General features: G+C 51.1%; 1 pseudogene; it reads right to left on the bottom strand.

Moving 5' to 3' along the window:
* LOC123754484 (DNA-directed RNA polymerase II subunit RPB1-like) overlaps nt 1–11,495 on the bottom strand; it is a 96,363-nt pseudogene that overhangs the window by 48,950 nt on the left and 35,918 nt on the right.

The following is an 11,495-nucleotide window of genomic DNA, read 5'->3' as shown; positions in this document are numbered from 1 at the left end:
ATATATGTTATAAATAAATATAAAATTATTTTCAAGGTTAGAAATGGAACTCAGTCTCTTTCCAGCAGTTATTTATAAGTGTTCATAACATTAAAACTTCCATCGTGAAGAATATAATCTTCAGGACACAATTTTTGAGTAAGTGAAATTCCATAGGTAGAACTGAGTGAGTTCCCATCACTCTATCTCTGTATAACCTCAGATTATCTCCAAGATCTCCAGAATATAAGATTTAATGGATATCGCTCACACATTAATGATTGACAATTACTTGTGTACATTGTAATGAAGCTTTAAAAGTACAGATTGATATTTTATTCCACCCGTTACTTTACATATATCCAAATTGATTAAATTGATTAAATACTAGTAGGTGAAGTAATGACATAAATGTGGTTGAACGGAATAATAAAGAATTCAGGATTATCATAAGTGGAAGAAGACACTTAAAAGTGCTGAAGAAGAAACCTAAAGTGTACACGATTATTAACACGTTCAAGAAGACACTTAAAAGTATTAAAGTGGATGCCTAAAGTAAAGTAAGTGTTGAGGATTGTCACATCACAAGGAAGACAAAAGTATTGTAGAGGAAGCCTAATATTGAGTGAGCGGGCGAGAGAGGAGGGCGCCTCACCGTGCTGAAGAGCAGCTTGCTGCAGTAGAAGCACACGCAGCGCAGGATCTTGACGGTCTTGGTGAGGAAGCCCACGTGGAAGACAGGCTTGGCCAGGTCCAGGTGCCCGAAGTGTCCCGGACAGTCGACCATGTTGCCGGCGCAGGTGGTACAGCGTGTGTTCCGGTCCAGACACCCCTGGCGGGGGTCCATCAGCCCGCCCAGCTTGGGCCGTCCGTTCTCGTACACCTCTGAGTACTTGATCCCGCCTTCAGTCACAGACATGCGCCGCTGTGGACCAGGGAGTTGGTTAGTGTGGTGGTGGTGGGCAGGGGTTGGTTAGTGTGGTGGGCAGGAGTTGGTTAGTGTCTTGGTGGGCAGGGGTTGGTTATTGGTGGTGGGCAGGGGTTGGTTAGTGTGGTGGTGGTGGGCAGGGGTTGGTTATTGGTGGTGGGCAGGGGTTGGTTAGTGTGGTGGTGGTGGGCAGGGGTTGGTTATTGGTGGTGGGCAGGGGTTGGTTAGTGTGGTGGTGGTGGGCAGGGGTTGGTTATTAGTGGTGGGCAGGGGTTGGTTAGTGTGGTGGGGGGTAGTGGTTGGTTAGTGTGGTGGTGGTGGGCAGGGGATTGGTTAGTGTGGTGGTGGGCAGGGGTTGGTTAGTGTGGTGGTGGTGGGCAGGGGTTGGTTATTGGTGGTGAGCAGGGGTTGGTTAGTGTGGTGGTGGGCAGGGGTTGGTTATTGGTGGTGGGCAGGGGTTGGTTAGTGTGGTGGTGGTGAGCAGGGGTTGGTTAGTGTGGTGGTGGTGGGTAGGGGTTGGTTAGTGTGGGGGTGGGCAGGGGTTGGTTAGTGTGGTGGTGGTGGCAGGGGTTGGTTAGTGCGGTGGTCTGCAGGGGTTGGTTAGTGTGGTGGTGGGCAGGGGTTGGTTAGTGTGGTGGTGGTGGGCAGGGGTTGGTTATTGGTGGTGAGCAGGGGTTGGTTAGTGTGGTGGTGGGCAGGGGTTGGTTATTGGTGGTGGGCAGGGGTTGGTTAGTGTGGTGGTGGTGAGCAGGGGTTGGTTAGTGTGGTGGTGGTGGGTAGGGGTTGGTTAGTGTGGTGGTGGGCAGGGGTTGGTTAGTGTGGTGGTGGTGGCAGGGGTTGGTTAGTGCGGTGGTCTGCAGGGGTTGGTTAGTGTGGTGGTGGGCAGGGGTTGGTTAGTGTGGTGGTGGTGGGCAGGGGTTGGTTAGTGTGGTGGTGGTGGTAGCAGGGTTGGTTAGTGTGGTGGTGGTGGGTAGGGGTTGGTTAGTGTGGTGGTGGGCAGGGGTTGGTTAGTGTGGTGGTGGTGGGCAGGGGTTGGTTAGTGTGGTGGTGGTGGCAGGGGTTGGTTAGTGCGGTGGTGGTGGGCAGGGGTTGGTTAGTGCGGTGGTGGTGGGCAGGGGTTGGTTAGTGCGGTGGTGGTGGCAGGGGTTGGTTAGTGCGGAGGTGGTGGGCAGGGGTTGGTTAGTGCGGTGGTGGTGGCAGGGGTTGGTTAGTGCGGTGGTGGTGGGCAGGGGTTGGTTAGTGCGGTGGTGGTGGCAGGGGTTGGTTAGTGTGGTGGTGGGCAGGGGTTGGTTAGTGTGGTGGTGGTGGGTAGGGGTTGGTTATTGGTGGTGGTGGGCAGAAGTTGGTTAGTGTGGTGGTGGTGGGTAGGGGTTGGTTATTGGTGGTGGTGGGCAGTGGTTGGTTAGTGTGGTGGTGGTGGGCAGGGGTTGGTTAGTGTAGTGGTGGTGGGTAGGGGTTGGTTATTGGTGGTGGTGGGTAGGGGTTGGTTAGTGTGGTGGTGGGCAGGGGTTGGTTAGTGTGGTGGTGGTGGGCAGGGGTTGGTTAGTGTGGTGGTGGTGGGTAGGGGTTGGTTATTGGTGGTGGTGGGCAGGGGTTGGTTAGTGTGGTGGTGGTGGGCAGGGGTTGGTTATTGTGGTGGTGGTGGGCAGGGGTTGGTTAGTGTGGTGGTGGTGGGCAGGGGTTGGTTAGTGCGGTGGTGGTGGGCAGGGGTTGGTTAGTGCGGTGGTGGTGGCAGGGGTTGGTTAGTGTGGTGGTGGGCAGGGGTTGGTTAGTGTGGTGGTGGTGGGTAGGGGTTGGTTATTGGTGGTGGTGGGCACAAGTTGGTTAGTGTGGTGGTGGTGGGTAGGGGTTGGTTATTGGTGGTGGTGGGCAGTGGTTGGTTAGTGTGGTGGTGGTGGGCAGGGGTTGGTTAGTGTGGTGGTGGTGGGCAGGGGTTGGTTAGTGTGGTGGTGGTGGGCAGGGGTTGGTTAGTGTGGTGGTGGTGGGCAGGGGTTGGTTATTGGTGGTGGTGGGTAGGGGTTGGTTAGTGTGGTGGTGGGCAGGGGTGGGTTATTGTGGTGGTGGTGGGCAGGGGTTGGTTAGTGTGGTGGTGGTGGGCAGGGGTTGGTTAGTGTGGTGGTGGTGGGCAGGGGTTGGTTAGTGTGGTGGTGGTGGGTAGAGGTTGGTTATTGGTGGTGGTGGGCAGGGGTTGGTTATTGGTGGTGGTGGGCAGGGGTTGGTTAGTGTGGTGGTGGTGGGCAGGGATTGGTTAGTGCGGTGGTGGTGGGCAGGGGTTGGTTAGTGTAGTGGTGGTGGGTAGGGGTTGGTTAGTGTGGTGGTGGTGGGCAGGGGTTGGTTATTGGTGGTGGTGGGCAGGGGTTGGTTATTGGTGGTGGTGGGCAGGGGTTGGTTATTGGTGGTGGTGGGCAGGGGTTGGTTATTGGTGGTGGTGGGCAGGGGTTGGTTAGTGTGGTGGTGGTGGGTAGGGGTTGGTTAGTGCGGTGGTGGTGGGCAGGGGTTGGTTAGTGTAGTGGTGGTGGGTAGGGGTTGGTTAGTGTGGTGGTGGTGGGTAGGGGTTGGTTAGTGTGGTGGTGGTGGGCAGGGGTTGGTTAGTGCGGTGGTAGTGGGCAGGGGTTGGGTAGTGTGGTGGTGGTGGGCAGGGGTTGGTTAGTGTGGTGGTGGTGGGTAGGGGTTGGTTAGTGTGGTGGTGGGCAGGGGTTGGTTAGTGTGGTGGTGGTGGGTAGGGGTTGGTTAGTGTGGTGGTGGTGGGCAGGGGTTGGTTAGTGCGGTGGTGGTGGGCAGGGGTTGGTTAGTGTGGTGGTGGTGGGCAGGGGTTGGTTAGTGCGGTGGTGGTGGGCAGGGGTTGGTTAGTGTGGTGGTGGTGGTGGGTAGGGGTTGGTTAGTGTGGTGGTGGGTAGGGGTTGGTTAGTGTGGTGGTGGGCAGGGGTTGGTTAGTGTGGTGGTGGGCAGGAGTTGGTTAGTGTGGTGGTGGTGGGCAGGGGTTGGTTAGTGTGGTGGTGGGCAGGAGTTGGTTAGTGTGGTGGTGGGCAGGGGTTAGTTAGTGTGGTGGTGGTGGGCAGGGGTTGGTTAGTATGGTGGGAGGCAAGGGGATGGTTGGAGAGTAGTGAGAATGGGGAGGGATAGTTGGTTAGTGTTGCAGCTTGGCCAGATAATTGCTAGAGTAGTGTGGTTAGAGGAAGGGTTTGATGAATTAATGTGGTGGTGGAGGGAGTAGATTGGTTAGTATGGTTAGGATTTCGGTTGATTAGTGTGGTAGTGGAGACAGAATTTGGTTAGTGAGGTGGTTGAGAAGTTAGTGATGGTGACGATAGTGGTGAAGGTAGTGATGGTAATGTCCGTGGGTGTGTAGTGATGAATCATGCTCTAACTCATCATACTCTAACATCAGACTAAACCATCATCACCAGAGTATGATGAGTGTGATGTTCCAGTTCAGCTGATTGTGATGGCTTCTTGAGATTATCTTGAGGTTATCTTGAGATGATTTCGGGGCTTTTAGTGTCCCCGCGGCCCGGTCCTCGACCAGGCCTCCACCACCAGGAAACAGCCCGTGACAGCTGACTAACTCCCAGGTACCTATTTACTGCTAGGTAACAGGGGCATAGGGTGAAAGAAACTTTGCCCATTTGTTTCTGCCTCGTGCGGGAATCGAACCCGCGCCACAGAATTACGAGTCCTGCGCGCTATCCACCAGGCCTACGAGGCTGCATCACAATGCATCACCTATTAACGTCAAAATCCTCAACGGCCAAATAACGTTGTATTATAAACCACAGCGGCTTGAGAACAATCACGTTTTCTATGCCTGGAGTCGGAAGCTTCAGGACGGTTAGGTCAACTTCGCGTGTTTTAGTTCATCATTTAATGTCCGTTGTGGGAACGCGAGAGGTCGAGGTGGACACTGATTACAAACATGAATGCAAAGATATTTAAAAGTTTCTTCCAAGCACATACACACGCGCGAGCGTGCGCCTGACCCACATATATCTGACCCCGATCTATGACAGTCCCCCATCACCCACCAGTCACCCTGCAAAGTTTAGCGAGGCTAGCCCAAGTTATCTGGCCGCCAACCTGAGACAAACAGGCAGACATTCTGTGTTATTGACATATATATATATAGTCTACACCTGCCTCATGCAGTCAGTCCTCATCGAACTCTGTTGTACACACACTTGGCAAACATTTATGCATGAGTGTCGCTACACCCACCCACTGGTGTACGCACAGTACACCACTGGTGTACGCACAGTACACCACTGGTGTACACACAGTACACCACTGGTGTACACACAGTACACCCACTGGTGTAGACACAGTACACCACTGGTGTACACACAGTACACCACTGGTGTAGACACAGTACACCCACTGGTGTACACACAGTACACCACTGGTGTAGACACAGTACACCACTGGTGTACACACAGTACACCACTGGTGTAGACACAGTACACCCACTGGTGTACACACAGTACACCACTGGTGTAGACACAGTACACCACTGGTGTACACACAGTACACCACTGGTGTAGACACAGTACACCACTGGTGTACACACAGTACACCACTGGTGTAGACACAGTACACCACTGGTATACACACAGTACACCACTGGTGTACGCACAGTACACCACTGGTGTACACACAGTACACCACTGGTATACACACAGTACACCACTGGTGTAGACACAGTACACCCACTGGTGTACGCACAGTACACCACTGGTGTACACACAGTACACCACTGGTGTAGACACAGTACACCACTGGTATACACACAGTACACCACTGGTGTAGACACAGTACACCCACTGGTGTACACACAGTACACCACTGGTATACACACAGTACACCACTGGTGTACACACAGTACACCAGTGGTGTACACAGAGTACACCACTGGTGTAGACACAGTACACCCACTGGTGTACGCACAGTACACCCACTGGTGTACGCACAGTACACCACTGGTGTACACACAGTACACGCACTGGTGTACGCACAGTACACCACTGGTGTAGACACAGTACACCCACTGGTGTACACACAGTACACGCACTGGTGTACACACAGTACACGCACTGGTGTACGCACAGTACACCACTGGTGTAGACACAGTACACGCACTGGTGTACACACAGTACACGCACTGGTGTACACACAGTACACCCACTGGTGTACACACAGTACACCACTGGTGTAGACACAGTACACCCACTGGTGTACACAGAGTACACCACTGGTGTAGACACAGTACACCACTGGTATACACACAGTACACCACTGGTGTACGCACAGTACACCACTGGTGTACACACAGTACACCACTGGTATACACACAGTACACCACTGGTGTACACACAGTACACCCACTGGTGTAGACACAGTACACCACTGGTGTACACACAGTACACCACTGGTGTAGACACAGTACACCCACTGGTGTACACACAGTACACCACTGGTGTAGACACAGTACACCACTGGTGTACACACAGTACACCACTGGTGTAGACACAGTACACCCACTGGTGTACACACAGTACACCACTGGTGTAGACACAGTACACCACTGGTGTACACACAGTACACCACTGGTGTAGACACAGTACACCACTGGTGTACACACAGTACACCACTGGTGTAGACACAGTACACCACTGGTATACACACAGTACACCACTGGTGTACGCACAGTACACCACTGGTGTACACACAGTACACCACTGGTATACACACAGTACACCACTGGTGTAGACACAGTACACCCACTGGTGTACGCACAGTACACCACTGGTGTACACACAGTACACCACTGGTGTAGACACAGTACACCACTGGTATACACACAGTACACCACTGGTGTAGACACAGTACACCCACTGGTGTACACACAGTACACCACTGGTATACACACAGTACACCACTGGTGTACACACAGTACACCAGTGGTGTACACAGAGTACACCACTGGTGTAGACACAGTACACCCACTGGTGTACGCACAGTACACCCACTGGTGTACGCACAGTACACCACTGGTGTACACACAGTACACGCACTGGTGTACGCACAGTACACCACTGGTGTAGACACAGTACACCCACTGGTGTACACACAGTACACGCACTGGTGTACACACAGTACACGCACTGGTGTACGCACAGTACACCACTGGTGTAGACACAGTACACGCACTGGTGTACACACAGTACACGCACTGGTGTACACACAGTACACCCACTGGTGTACACACAGTACACCACTGGTGTAGACACAGTACACCCACTGGTGTACACAGAGTACACCACTGGTGTAGACACAGTACACCACTGGTATACACACAGTACACCACTGGTGTACGCACAGTACACCACTGGTGTACACACAGTACACCACTGGTATACACACAGTACACCACTGGTGTAGACACAGTACACCCACTGGTGTACGCACAGTACACCACTGGTGTACACACAGTACACCACTGGTGTAGACACAGTACACCACTGGTATACACACAGTACACCACTGGTGTAGACACAGTACACCCACTGGTGTACACACAGTACACCACTGGTATACACACAGTACACCACTGGTGTACACACAGTACACCAGTGGTGTACACAGAGTACACCACTGGTGTAGACACAGTACACCCACTGGTGTACGCACAGTACACCCACTGGTGTACGCACAGTACACCACTGGTGTACACACAGTACACGCACTGGTGTACGCACAGTACACCACTGGTGTAGACACAGTACACCCACTGGTGTACACACAGTACACGCACTGGTGTACACACAGTACACGCACTGGTGTACGCACAGTACACCACTGGTGTAGACACAGTACACCACTGGTGTACACACAGTACACCACTGGTGTACACACAGTACACCCACTGGTGTACACACAGTACACCACTGGTGTAGACACAGTACACCCACTGGTGTACACAGAGTACACCCTGGGGAAAGTGTCAACACAGCCCTGGACAAGACCAAAGGAACTTACAATCTCATCTGGACTCAGGATGCCGAACTGGATACTGCGGACCTGCCTCAGGGGCGCCTTGCTGTCCTGCCCAGACATGGCGGCAGCGCTCTCCTCTACTGCTGCTGTACGCTCTCCTGCTCTGCCTTACTCCTTCTTTATCACCGCTTCCTTCCCCTCCTCCTCCTCCTCCTCCTTCGTGTCTTCGCTGGCTACACCTGGAACAGAATTACTACAATAGTATTACAATTAACAAGAACATAGAACAAAGAGAAAAAAAGCATTAAGAGTCGACAGAAAGATAGATCTGGATAGATATAAATTTTTGGGTAGGCTGACTGAGACTCACGCAGGGGGGTATGAATTTGTATTTATATTGTGACGATAATCTCCTTCAAGAGATTGAGCCTGCTCTTCCCTCCATAATTACGTCGTCGAAATTATATAAAACGACTATGGAAGACATGTCCAACAACGACAACAACACCAGCAAGGCTTGCCAGGGTGAGCAAAACGTATGCAGCCAGCCACCTGTTCGGACTCAAACCACCAAACTACATGTTGATCGCTGCCGGCTCCGCTGATTGGTCGCCGGTCTGGCTGCACCTGCACTCGCCCCCCCATACTACTTGATGTCTGGGGTCGCCACGACCTCAGACCTCAGAATATTCGGTGCTCTCGTTGTCACCACTCCTCCCGGCTAGACGCTAGCGTGTACTGAGAGAGGTGGTAGCTTAAAGCCAATATTCCAGCACCTCCCAATTATTTTGTATTGCACTTCTTGTTATTTTGTCTTAACGTAACTTTTCATTGTGTCATTTAATTATTCTTATTATTTTGATTGATTGATTTTATTATACAAATTTGTTTGTGCATTTTATTCATGTTTGATTTATTTAACGTAATTAAAATTTCATTGTTAAAGTTTACTTGTGTTTTGTGTGTCTTCTCCTTACCTTACCACAGACGAAGTTCCAGTTTTTTCTATTTTTTTTTTATAACTATGTGACGAGGCCATACCCCTAGCCTTAAACAGCCGAACACCAACGCGTTACCGTCACAATATAATTAAAATAGATAGTAAAATAATTAAAATATAAAGTAAAGGCTATAGTAAATTATCTGAAGCTAAACGATAATATAACAAATGTGATAATTAATATACCACAAGAAACAGGTAATTTAATTAGCAGTAATTAGCCTTCACTGGTAATAAGCCTAACTATAATAAATGACTAATTAACAACCGTTATAATGACGTGACGAATACAATAATTGTGTCACACGAAGAAACATAATAAATTAACAGGAGAATAACGTTTGCTGGATGAGAAACTCCTAAGTAAAAGAATACATAACAGTTATATATCTTATAAATAACGAAATCAAATCACGTTAAACAACGACAAATCAAAATAAAGGCTCTAGGAGTAATCATGACGGAAAACCTTACCTTTAAAGAACACAATAAAGTAGCTGTCACGACTGCAAGAAAAATGACAGGTTGGATAACAAGGACCTTCTAACAAGGGATGCCAGGCCAATGATACTGTTCAAGACACTAGTGCTCTCTAGGGTGGAATATTGTTACTCAATAACAGCTCTATTCAGAGCCGGAGAAATTGATGACCTGGAGAGCGTGCAAACATCCTTTCCCGCAAGGATCCACTCTATAAGTCATGTAAATTATTGGAACCGATTAAAAGTACTAAATCAGTATTCTCTAGAGCGCAGGCGAGAGAGATATATAATAATTTTACACGTGGAAAATATTGGAGGGGCTGGTTCCAAATGTGAGCACGGAGATCACACCACATGAGACCAGAAGGCATGGCAGGTTGTGCAAAATAGCCCCATAAAAAAAGCAGAGGTGCAAAAGGTCAAACTTTCCTCATAAAAAGAACGTCGCATTTCGATCGTATGCGTTACATAACGCCAAAAATTGTACTTGAAAATGTAAGCGGCTGTTTTGGGTCCTGTGGCAGGTTAGGACAGGCCATTTTAAATTGACCGTTTTCTTGACGATGGGAAACCTTAGGAGGACGGGCTGAGATACGCTGAGGGAGAACTATCAACATCACGGGCCCAAGACTGTTCAACACACTCCCGCTAAACATAGGAGTATAACTAAGCGACCTCTCACAGAGTTCAAGACAGAACTCGACAAACTCCACCAAAGAATACCGCATCAATCAGGCTGTGATTCATACATCAGCGTCAAACACCCTGGATGACCAGACATCCAACCTGGACTCCTGGTTGGAGACCGGGCCGCGGGGCCGTTGATCCGTGGAACCTCCACATGGTAGCCACAAGGAAGGTGGGCAGACGACGCCTGTACATGAGGTGGACGGGTCGTCATGGACCAGGTGTCACACCATGGGGTGAACAAACACCACGGGTGAACAAACACCACGGGTGAACAAACACCACGGGGGTGAACAAACACCACGGGGGTGAACAAACACCACGGGGGTGAACAAACACCACGGGGTGAACAAACACCACGGGGGTGAACAAACACCACGGGGGTGAACAAACACCACGGGGGTGAACAAACACCACGGGGGTGAACAAACACCACGGGGGTGAACAAACACCATTTGGTGAACAAACACCACGGGGTGAACAAACACCACGGGGTGAACAAACACCACGGGGTGAACAAACACCACGGGGGTGAACAAACACTACGGGGGTGAACAAACACCACGGGGGTGAACAAACACCACGGGGTGAACAAACACCACGGGGTGAACAAACACCACGGCGGTGAACAAACACCACGGGGTGAACAAACACCACGGGGGTGAACAAACACCACGGGGGTGAACAAACACCACGGGGTGAACAAACACCACGGGGGTGAACAAACACCACGGGGTGAACAAACACCACGGGGGTGAACAAACACCACGGGGTGAGCAAACACCACGGGGGTGAACAAACACCACGGGGTGAACAAACACCACGGGGTGAACAAACACCACGGGGTGAACAAACACCACGGGGTGAACAAACACCACGGGGGTGAACAAACACCACGGGGTGAACAAACACCACAGGGGTGAACAAACACCACGGGGTGAACAAACATCTCGGGGGTGAACAAACACCACGGGGTGAACAAACACCACGGGGGTGAACAAACACCACGGGGTGAACAAACACCACGGGGTGAACAAACACCACGGGGTGAACAAACACCACGGGGGTGAACAAACACCATGGGGTGAACAAACACCACGGGGTGAACAAACACCACGGGGTGAACAAACACCACGGGGGTGAACAAACACCACGGGGTGAACAAACACCACTTGGTGAAAAAACACCACGGGGTGAACAAACACCACGGGGTGAACAAACACCACGGGGTGAACAAACACCACCGGGTGAACAAACACCACGGGGTGAACAAACACCATAGGGTGAACAAACACCACGGGGTGAACAAACACCACGGGGTGAACAAACACCACAGGGTGAACAAACACCATAGGGTGAACAAACACCACGGGGTAAACAAACACCACGGGGCGAACAAACACCACGGGGTGAACAAACGCCACAGGGTGAA

The sequence above is a fragment of the Procambarus clarkii genome, chromosome 18 (assembly GCF_040958095.1).
Source record: "Procambarus clarkii isolate CNS0578487 chromosome 18, FALCON_Pclarkii_2.0, whole genome shotgun sequence".
NCBI classification, from domain to species: domain Eukaryota; kingdom Metazoa; phylum Arthropoda; class Malacostraca; order Decapoda; family Cambaridae; genus Procambarus; species Procambarus clarkii.
The sequence above is the reverse complement of the archived record's forward strand: the minus strand, read 5'-3'. Positions and strand labels throughout refer to the sequence as shown.